Source organism: Dermacentor albipictus, chromosome 1 (genome assembly GCF_038994185.2).
Source record: "Dermacentor albipictus isolate Rhodes 1998 colony chromosome 1, USDA_Dalb.pri_finalv2, whole genome shotgun sequence".
Classification (NCBI taxonomy): domain Eukaryota; kingdom Metazoa; phylum Arthropoda; class Arachnida; order Ixodida; family Ixodidae; genus Dermacentor; species Dermacentor albipictus.
Window position 1 is genome coordinate 189,570,010 of NC_091821.1, and position 11,156 is coordinate 189,581,165.

At 42.3% G+C, this 11,156-nt stretch overlaps 1 long non-coding RNA gene across 2 annotated transcripts; it reads right to left on the minus strand.

The window, feature by feature from the left end:
• Positions 1-7,979: 7,979 nt before the first annotated feature.
• Positions 7,980-11,049, minus strand: LOC135897984 (uncharacterized). Of its 2 annotated transcripts, XR_011511025.1 has the most exons (4): positions 10,325-11,049; positions 9,450-9,484; positions 8,426-8,500; positions 7,980-8,361 (listed from the first exon to the last, which is right to left on the minus strand). It is a non-coding gene; the product is annotated as an uncharacterized lncRNA (long non-coding RNA). The 2 variants fall into 2 exon arrangements; XR_011511024.1 differs by having other exon boundaries at positions 7,980-8,500.
• Positions 11,050-11,156: the final 107 nt, after the last annotated feature.

An 11,156-nucleotide genomic window follows, 5' to 3' on the forward strand; every position in this document is an offset into this window, starting at 1 on the left:
CGGATTTTTTTTAATCCAGTGGAAAATTGCGCGGCACCGGGATTCGCACCATGGTCCTCTTGCACGCGAGGCGGATGTTCTACCTCTACGCCACCGCTGCACTTCTGTAATATATCATGACCTAACGCAATTAGTAAAACAACCGACACGCATACGTAATGACTCAGAATCTATAATAGATCTTTTTTTTATTATTAGCCGAAGTATGTTTCCTCAGGTTTCGGGACTTAGCGTCGTCAACGGCATATCAGATCACAGAATGGTATGTCTTACGATGTGTTTGAACCATGTCGCTAGGGTTGAGCATGAAAATCGTACAGTGCTTGTTTTCTCACAAGCAGATGATGTACATATATTAGATGATCTGGACTTATCTTTTTTCAACTTTGTTTCTTTAGCCCAGTCTGTTTTATGCTGAGTAGAGGATCTTTGGCAATACTTTAAAAATCTTGTGTTGCAATGCGTGCATAACTTTGTACCGACTAAAGTAATCATTGTCCACAAAACCCGCCCATGGATAAGAAAAGAAATTGTACACTTGGAACGAAAGGCGAACAAGACTAGAAAACGACATCGGAAGCATCCCTCTGAAAGTAACATGCGCAAACTTTCAGTGCTGCGCATTCATTTAAGCCAAAGCATTAAAAAAGCAAAAAACTACTGCCACAGTGTCACTATAAAGCAATTTCTCCTTTCATCCCCTGCAAAATTCTGGCGGCATTTTTCTTCAAAATCAACAACCGTGCCTAGCCTCTACGTTAATGGTGAAGCAGTATCGGAGAAATTACTATAGTAGCAGAATCCTTCAACAACTTTTTCTGTTCCGTGTTTACAGTTGACAACGGTGAAAAGCCCATATTTTCGACATTGCAAAGCGTTCCACTTATTAGTGATGTTATAGTAACGGAAGAAGGTATTCTAAAGCTTTTACTTAACATTGATACGAAAAAATCTTCTGATGTCGATGCGATACCCAACATATTCCTTTTCCGGTATGCCGAGTGGTGCTCTAAATTCTGATGTGGGATTTTTAATAGGTCGTTATATCTATCCGAATTGCCTCATGACTGGAAGTTTGAAAAGATTGTTCCTGGCCAAAAGGGGGATACTCATCACTGCTTTCTTCTAATCGACCCATTTCTATACTTTGCACATGTTCCAAACTTCTTGAGCACACTATCTTTAAACATCTAACCTTTTTTCTTCAGCTTAATGGTTTGCTCGACTCCAGGCAGCATGGATTTCGTAAAGGGCTTTCAACCACAACTCAGCTTTTAGAAACCATTCATGATCTCACAGCTATTCTGGATGAGCAAGGGCAAATTTTTATTATCTTTTTTTTAGATTTCGAGAAAGCATTTGACCGGGTATCACACACCAAACTCATGATAAAATTGAAACCTATACCTAAAAATGAGTCCCTTAATTCTAACTTGAATTAAAGCATACCTTTCTTCAAGACGGCAAACTGTAAACATCGACGGAACACATTCGCGTTCAAGACCTGTCCTATCCGGAATCCCACAGGGATCAGTGCTTGGGCCCTTATTTTTCTTAATTTTCATTAATGATATTGCACAAGAATTGACAGCTAATATGAAATTGTTTGGTGAGGATTGCGTTTTATATAAAGAAACCCGTAGTCCCGCTGACCAATCGCTGTTAAATACCTCGCTGTCTACAGTGCAATCATGGTGCAGCGCATGGCAAATGAAAATCAATGCGAAAAAAACTGTAACGATGACCGTGACGTGGAACCGACACCCTTTAAACAATCAGTATTCGATCTATTGGCAAATTTAAGACCACGGGACAAGATATAAATATTTGGGCGTAGTTATCAGCTCGGACTTAAAGTGGAATGAGCACGTGTCATGCATAGAAAAGAAAGCTATGCAGAAGCTTGGTTACTTGAGGCGTTGCTTAAGAAATTCACCGCGTGAGATAAAGCTACTAGCTTACAAAGCTTTCGTCCGCCCGATTCTTGAGTATGGGTCCATCGTCTGGGATCCACATAGTGATATTAACATTAAAAAGGTGGAAAAATTCAGAGAAAGGCGATAAGATTTGTATTCAATTCTTTTAGCCAGTGTGCATCACCAAGTGCGATGCTCGAAACAGCAGAACTAGTTACCCTACAAAAACGGCGACATAACGAACGTTTAAAGTACTACATGTATTTGCTTTATCATGGAAAATTAGACATAGACAAGGACACGTATACCGAGCCTCTCGCTCGTCGATCAACTCGGTCTAGCCGCGCTAAGCAGCTTAAAGACTACTACTGCAAAACAGAAGCGTTTAGAAATTCATATTTTCCCCGAACCATTAGGGGATGGAATGTACTTCCTCCTGTGGTGGTTGCCTGCGACACCATTGAATCATTCTTAAAACTGCTTAAAGAAATTGTATAAATGAGCGGGGTAAATTATGTTTGTCTGATAGGACGTATGTTCTGAAATCGTTTGCCATTCTGAAATCGTTTACCATATATTCTTCTAGTTTTCCGTTTTTCTGTCTCTTAAATGTTCGTCAATTTAGCCCTAAGAGCAGTTTGCATTTTCTTCTTCTGGAATGGTTTCACATTACTAGCGCTAAATGCTACGTTTTCGCAAATGACACGCTGTTCATATTTCAAATTCCAAAGCTATTTCATTTTGCTCACGCTTCGCGCCTTGTACTCAGTGTATTGTTCGTCATCTATGTAACCACTCCTGCTTAAGGCCTCTAATCAGAGGCTGGCAGTACTCTTGAAATACATAAATAAATAAATAAATAAGACAGATGACGATGTGGCAAATATACACCCTACACTTTAAAACAGTTGCATCCTTTGGGGTGTATATTTGCCACACAACAATAATCATCTGTCTTGCCCGCATTTCCTTTCTTTAACGCTGCGAGCCCGGTACTTCCAAGTCACGAACGGCATGCGCGTTATCAGCATGACAGTGCATTCTCGACAGGAAAGTAACGAGCGCAGCGTTTTCAAGAAGAAGAATGCGGGCAAGACAAATGACGATTGTTGTTGTGAGGCCAATATACACCCCCAAAGGGAGCAAACTTTTTTTAGAGTGTAAAGGGTGCAACTGTTTTCAGAGTGAAAACACTGCGCTCGCTACTTTCCTGTCGAGAATGCTATGTCACACGCATGCATGCCGTTCGTGACTTGAAAGTACCGGGCTCGCAGCGTAAAAGAAAGGAAATGTGGGCAAGACAGATAACGATTATTTTTGTGGGAAAAGATACGCCCCAAAAGGTGCAAACATTTTTTAAGAGTACACGCTTAGAAAAATTTACACCCTTTGGGGCTTATCTTGTCCCACAACGATAATCGTCATCCGTGTTGCCCGCGTTTCCTTCACTCTTAAAACGGTTGCACCCTTTGGGGTGTATATTTGTCCCACAACGATAATCGTCATCAGCCTTGCTTGCGTTTCCTTTCCTGAAAACTCGGCGCTCGCTACTTTCCTGTCGAGAATGCTGTGTCACACTGATAAGGCGCATGCCGTTCGTGACTGGAAAGTACCGGGCTCGCAGCGTTAAAGAAAGGAAACGCGGGCAGCACGGATGACGATTATTGTTCTGGGACAAGATACGCCCCAAAGGGTGTAAACTTTTCTAAGAGTGTTGTAGGATAAATATATACCCCAAAGGGTGCAACCGTTTTAAGAGTATATATATTTTCGTCCTTCAAGTGTTCACCTTTCAGTTGTAAGTTCCAGCTAGTCCCGCTCTCTTCTTCATCTGGTCACTGTTGTGTTTCCGCTGATAAGCTTTAGTTCTAGCGCAAGAGGGGTTTTTTTTCTTTCTTTCTTTTTTTTTCACGAATACGGACTCTAGAGTTGAAAGGACAGCTATGCCTTATACGGTAGGTGGGTAAGCAGAGCAGGGTCATCGTGTTTGATTTTCGTTTTTACAAACCTGCAATGTTTATTTCACATATATTTAACATAGCGACACAGAAAAGCTCCACAGAATTACAGTGGAAACGAAACAACGAGCTTGCAACGGCGCCACAGCCGTTTGAATATACGCCGTTGTCCCCCCACTGTACCCGCGCCACTATAACGACCTCTTCGGACACTGTGTTCGCAGGGGTGGGCGACTGCGGTTTTTCATTAGGTTTTGCATGTTTTGTTTAAGGTACACCTAATGATTCAATAAAGAATTTTTAAGAATTAGCTCCTTGGCACTTCTTGGTTTTGAGAAAGGTTCTTTGTTTCGTTGCAGCGTCCGTTTCTTCAAGTCCACCACTCAGTGTGACGCACTCTAGATTTAAAATACTGTATTAAAGGCTATGCTTCCGCTTGTTCAATGCGGCGAAAGCAATGCAATTTCGAGAGCCGAAAATACGTCATAGCAATGCCTGCAGGTCATAGATGTCGGGTTTTAGACACCACCTATTGGAGGTGTACAAAATCAATTCGGCCCTCAAAATCACTTCCGCCGCATTCAACCAGAAAAAGCAAGAGGAAGCTTTAGCTTGGGCCCAACGCCGATGCCACCTATCCAAATACATGTAAAACGCCGAAACGCTTTTCTGAGATAACCACTGAACTGATTTTAATGAAATTTGTTCCATTTGTGATATGAAGCTAAATTCTAGTGACTGTTGGAAGCGTAATTTCAATTTAAAGCCTGCATTTTTTAAAAGCAATTTTCAAAAATTGGTAAACTTGAAAAAATAGAAGCACGAAGTTTACAAATTCGTAGCTTAATTTTTTGCACGTAAAGCAGAAATCGCAGTTTTGTAAACCGCATCCATTAGAGCATTCAAGCCGGACAATTCTGGTATGTCAGTCTTTGTCTTATGTGAATCTTTTACATTGTTTACAATTGTTTTGCGAAAGTCCTACTCACATATTAGTGATAAATTTAAGGGCTGTGTAATACATCAATTTCGTTCACTTTAGATGTACTATTATATGCAATTTACAGAATTGTTATATCGTTTTTCATTGATGAGTTACTGAGTTGTAAACTTTAATGTCGTTTTCTGAAAATTTGTGATATTTAACAATTTTTATTAAAATATTGACGGTCTAGGTCGAAAATTCGCTACCTGCAGTCACTATATATTAGCATTTTCTTTTAAATACAACAAAAACTTAAAATCGAGTGACTGTTTGTTTCGAATTTCCGTTTTAGATCGTCAGTTCTTTATTAAAAATTGGCAAAAATCGTGAATTTTCAGAAAACGAAACCATCACATTTACAACTCTAACTCAGCAATGAAAAAGGATATCACATTTCTGTGAATTGCATCTAATAGTACGTTAAAGCGGACAAAATTGATGTGTTACACATGAATCACAAAAAAAATTGAGTAATACGTTAATACAGCTTTTTCAGAACCCTCGTATATATATGTAAAGAAATCACGTAAGATATAAATTGACATATCGAACTCGTCCGCTTTGAATGATCTAATGGTTGCCGTTTACAGAACCGCGATATCTGTTCTTGATGCGGAGGTATTAGTTTGTAAACTTCGTGCTTCTATATTTTCGTGCTTGTATATTTCTGAAAATGCTTTTAACAAAATTCAGGCTCTAAATAGAAATTCCGCTTACAGCAGTCACTAGAATTTAACTTTTCTCTCAACTGCAACAAAGTTCAATATGGAGTTTTAGAATAGGGGCCCCAATAGTTTGGGGCCCCAAAGAGCTTTGCGGGTGTCAGCACTGGGAGTAGGAGTGAAGAGGTTTAGAATAGGGTTTTACGTTTGCGGATAGCGTCTTGCGCTGACAGCGCCACTACGGCGTCAAAGAAAAGCTATTAGAAATAATTAAATAAAATATACCATTTTATGAGAAGAATAATAATTTTGACTTGCGTGTATTCGCGTTTAATTACAATTTAGAGGTTATTCTGTAAGCAGCGAACAGTTAGTTGCGCTTAGTTTTGAGCGAAGCAACTTTACTAGCCTTCGCCAGCCAAGCTTAGCCGTGTTAGGCCTACGAGCCATAAAATCCACAATCGAATTCAAAATCAGCGGCGTCTAATGAGTCAATCTTCATAACACACGCTAGTTGAGAGAAAGCGATAACCGCAGTCACTTCTCCTAGCCTGCGAACTTCACGCGTTACCACGAATCGAACCCAGTGTTGTGCTAGGTTAGAGCCGTCGCTTCGATGGGTGCCGCCATGTTTGTCGACGCAAAACTTTTGGGGCCGCTATTTGGGCTGCCGCTAAATCGGTGAAATAGCGTTCCCAACGCAAAACCCAAACGCAGTTTGCGTCTTGCGCATGCGCAGTGGCTTCGACGCTATTTCTTTGGGGCCCCAAAACGTTTGGGGCCCCTATTCTAAAACTCCCTAGTAAAATCGGTCGAGGGGTTATCTCAGGAAAGCGTTTCTGCGTTTTGCATGTATTTGAGTAGGCCGCGTTGGAGTTAGGCCCCAGCTAAAGCATATTTCTCTATGGCTAAAGCTTCCTCTTGAGATTCGAATTCAAACTATAGAGGGCGCCACCTTATGAGGCTTGGACGCCACAGACCATAGAGTTACTATACTGACTCTAGAGGACAAGCTACCCATAGGGCCCATGCATTAAAATCGGGAACCTCAAGAGCGCCGCCATGTTGCTACGCGCCGAGGTTGCCAGCTCCTGAGACGCTTGCTAGACTTGGTGACAGTAGTCAGTTTTAATCCGGCAACAGTAGCAGCGTAGCAGCATGGCGTCTCGCTTGAAGTGTTGTGATGTGTGCGTGCTGCCGTGTGTTTGGGCTTCATAAGTCGGTTCTTTATTCTATGTTGCGGGATGGTGTAGGTGTGGTCCATGTTGGCCGTAGAGCTGGCAGTTATGCAACCGAGGGATGATCCTGTTCAAGCTTCTGGCGTTATGCGGTTTTCAGCGGCCACGCCTGTTGCAGGAGTGTCACTCGACGACGTTACGAGCTCGAAGCTGTGGTCAGATTCCTCGTTGGCGTTCCGTAATTATCTTCGCACGGGCGCGGTATGTTGCAAAAGCCGCTTTCGCGATCTATCGTCGTGACGATAGATCGGGTTTTTTATTATTATAAGTAATGATCCAGCTGTAGGGCACATGTAACCGACAAACGGAAGTCTCAGGAGAGCACCTGAGATGGTAGTAGAGCAGGCGGCGCAGGAACTCCAGGGCACCCGAGGGACAGTGGGGGGATCAAAGCTCGAAGCAGAACGGTACGTAGGTTGGGGCCGCCGAGGCAGGTGTGCCAGGGAGTGTTCGCACGGACAGCTTCCCTGGCACGCGCAGCCGTGCCTCGCAAGGTCGAGATACTTTAAAGGCACCTGCGCCCATGGTCTTTCTTTTGCCTCGGCGCAGTGAGCACGATTAACGAGAATAATGTGGAGGGCATCCGGTGCAGTCGCGAATGCATCATGACAAATGTAGCTCGCGTCGCCTGGCGTCTGTAGTAATATCAGAGTTGGTTGTATGAACTTTATGCATAATACGTTTTGTTACGGTACCTCAACGGAATCGGTCTAGAGGACGATGTTGGTACATTTTTTCGTACCGCCCTAATCCTATACCCCCACTACAAACACACACATACCCCCTTTTTTTATGTATACATACAATTCCTTGCCATGACGGATCATAGCCTCCTTTATTTTTGAAAAATAGAGGAGGCTATGGACCGATTGACCAGTTCAAGTTGTCAACTTGTCAGTAACTGTCGTAGGAATCACTGTAATAAACATAATTCCACGATCGGATTGTTTACTTTCATTTTTTGTTGTAACACTGAGGACTACATAGAACTTTATTTTGTATATGTGAGAGAAGTATGTGGATATCACGAGCTTAAGCCAATGTGCGATACACAGACAAAGCAGCTGCTACAACATGAACTGCATTGAGGGCCACACAACACATACGTAATTAAAGGTGCAAAATATAGCGGGAAGCTTCAAAATACGCTCTGTAGCACTGCAAAGTATAACATATATTGTATGTGTACAATAAATGTTCAAAAATACAATGCATCAATGTACCATTTGCCTTCAAGTTTATTATGAAGTTCAAGTTTACTGAAGTTTATTATGAGCATATGTACAACAGGGATCAACTAACACACCCGCAGTCGAGGTGGCTGTTCGAGGTGTGCTGGCTGCCTCAGTGTAAGAAAAAGAAATTGGGTAAATGTCGACACCAGTGCCACTGCTTCTTGCCTCTGACCTGCACGTGCCTCTGCGGCATCTTTGTGCACAAGTGTGCTGGCGTGGTGAGGCGTAGGAGTCATCCGAGAGAAAGAGTATTGTTTACATGGAGGAGTGGCTATTCACATTGCCTGTCACTTTCCCTCAAATGTTTCCTTGGCGACTAGGGTGACACACCCGCAGTCAAGGTGGCTGTTCGAGGTGTGCTGGCTGCCTAAACGAAATAAAAAGAAATTAGATGAATGTCGATACCAGTGCTATTGCTTATTGCCTCTTACCTGCATTTGCCTCCACGGCCTCTTGGTTTGCGGAGTCTGTATGAGGGAGCTGCTGTGGCTAGGCGTAGGCATTGTCTAAGCAAAAAGAAAAGGCCCTTTAAATGGGGAATTATGGAAATAAATGCAGTTATGTCTGCTTCTTGCACTCTTCTTGCCTAAAAGTTTTCAAACATAGTGTCCAGAACACACCAGCACTTTGACTGCTTCTGCTTTTTACCTGCAGGTGTTGTTGCGAGATCCTTAGTATGGCTGCGTGCAGCATTGTAACACTTGGTGGAGGCATTTGAAGTGGTAGCCAAAAATATAAAGAATCATCCTTGTCTGCACAAATGCTTTCAATTTCTAAATGCAGTGGTAACTATCACTATTGGTGCAAGGCCCCCCCACATCTATGCGGCAAGTGCCATAGCTCGAAACTGAATTGTTCCTTTATGTTTCACAAGGCATCTGATATGTCCACATTAGATGTGATGTGTTTGTTTTTATTTATCCCAGTGTGGAGAGAGCATCATTAAATGGCTGAAGTACTATAGCGCCAAACAGACGACACAAGAAGAGACACGGACGAGCGCTTATGTCCGTGTCTCTTCTTCTTGTGTCGTCTGTTTGGCGCTATAGTACTTCAGTAATATGCACCAACTAGCCCAACAAAAAGTTCTGCTGAAATATCATTAAATGTTTTGTTTATTTTTGCGTGTCTTGTTTTTTGGTTTATTTCTGAATTTATCATGATGCTAAAGTGACTTATGTAATGGCAATCAGCTTTTGTTTTGCAGAAAAACAATGCATTTCCTGACCCATTGTTTGACATCCCCTCACTCGCATAATTTTGCAGAGTATTCTACCTATATTGACTTGCTTGACCTCCACTAAAGGGTCTTGCATTTTTAAATACGACTCTTTCCTTAAAATCATTCGACACTTCTCATAAGTTCTGTACCTTGGGCTTCTGATACTCTGCATTCACTATTTTTGCTTGTTTCTGACTAGAAATGTCTTGTTTAATTTAGAGCTTAAATTTTACCTTTGGAACACACGGAAGGGCTTGCCATTGCATATCTGCATAAAAGGGAAACATGTTTCATTAAACATTTGCAAAATCCCATTGAAGATTGATGAATGCAGCTTGCAGTGTGATATGACTGAATGAGCCATAAAAGTAACTCATCTCACTTCGTAAATGAAAGCACATATTAGTGTGATGCACAAGATACGTTACACTAACGTGGTGGGTTCTCTTGCTTATAAAGCAAAATAATCGGTGCACGAGAAAAAAATTATTTTTGCATAACCCTTGTACACACTGACTTAAGGAAAATGAGCTGGAGCTGTCCACATGATGTACTTATTTTACCTGCGAGTACGGTCAACAAAAATGTGTCCCAGCTGCTTAGTGGTATTCCGGATTATGTCAGTATTGCATATGTGCCTGTTGTCGAAAATAATTGAATTTTGAAAGTGCTCCCAGGGATCTGATGTGCATATCTGCAGTTTATGGGTACATGTAAAAGACTCAGCATCAAGTGCAAGTGAACGGTCCCACAGGCCCGGAGTCGATCATGCAAATAGATTCGCTGCACAAATTTGTGACCAGAAAAGATATGCCACATGAAATGGCATGCAAGGAAGTGTTGAAAATATTGCACAGTTAATAAAACGCCTAAGCTATTAATATGTGGCTTGATGCACTCGTTATGCAAAACGGAGGTGAGGCGTGCAGACAGGAAACAAGAGTAGAGTATTTACAAGCAAACAACACGCGCGCCGCCCACTTCTCTACTCTTGTGTCCTGTCTGCACGCCTCACCTCTGTTTTGCATAATGAATCCTTACGAACTAGCTCAGCTTTCTGTCGTTCTAAGTCTCGATGCACTCTATTTCGTCCGCATTAGGCACTCGCCTCTTGATTACTGCGTGGCACAGAAATACTCGGTCATCAGGCTGTTTTTCTGCTGTGGCCTTTGTAGAAGCATGATTGTTCAAAGTGCAACAATTAAACAGATTCTTTGAGTTGCTTGTGGCTTCGCCAGTGCAATTCCGGTGCGCTGGTCCGCCTGTCCAGCAATTTCCTACTGAAGGGAAACCTGCAAATAAAAACACCGCTCCGCATGCAGAAAAATGCTCTACTGTGACGCTTCTCGAACGATTGTGATGTACCACAAGAGCTGCCTACTCGCGTGATATTCTCAACAAGGAGATAAATTCGTTTACTTACATGTGAAGGTATATGCCAGACCACTTCGGGGCTTCGGTGGCACATAAGGCACGAGTGTGTCATAGCGTCCGATGTCGACGCGCGATCGCATGTCAAACGAAACTACTACGCATCCAAAAAACAGATTCGAAACCGAAATTCGCGTCATCCTTTATTGCATGAATGCGTACATCGTGATTTACATAAGTCACGGACTTAGCGATCGCTTTCTGTAAACTTAATATTAACGTACCACCTTCATAAAGCCATCAGGTATGCGTTTTTAGGTGACAAAGCATAAGGTGACCTGTACTTGTTCTCAGCTCTTTCAATAGTAATTGCGCTGGCCACATTGACCAGTAGCAACAGGGCGGCGCCCTAGAGGTTCCCACTTTTCCGGCCCAGCTTTTCCTCTAGAGTTGTTCTACTAACTCTATGCCACAGACTGACAGATACCTCATTTATATAGGCGTTCTGTGACCACATCACCACACAATGGTCTAGGTCCGGTAACTTGACACCGGTAAATAAATACCAA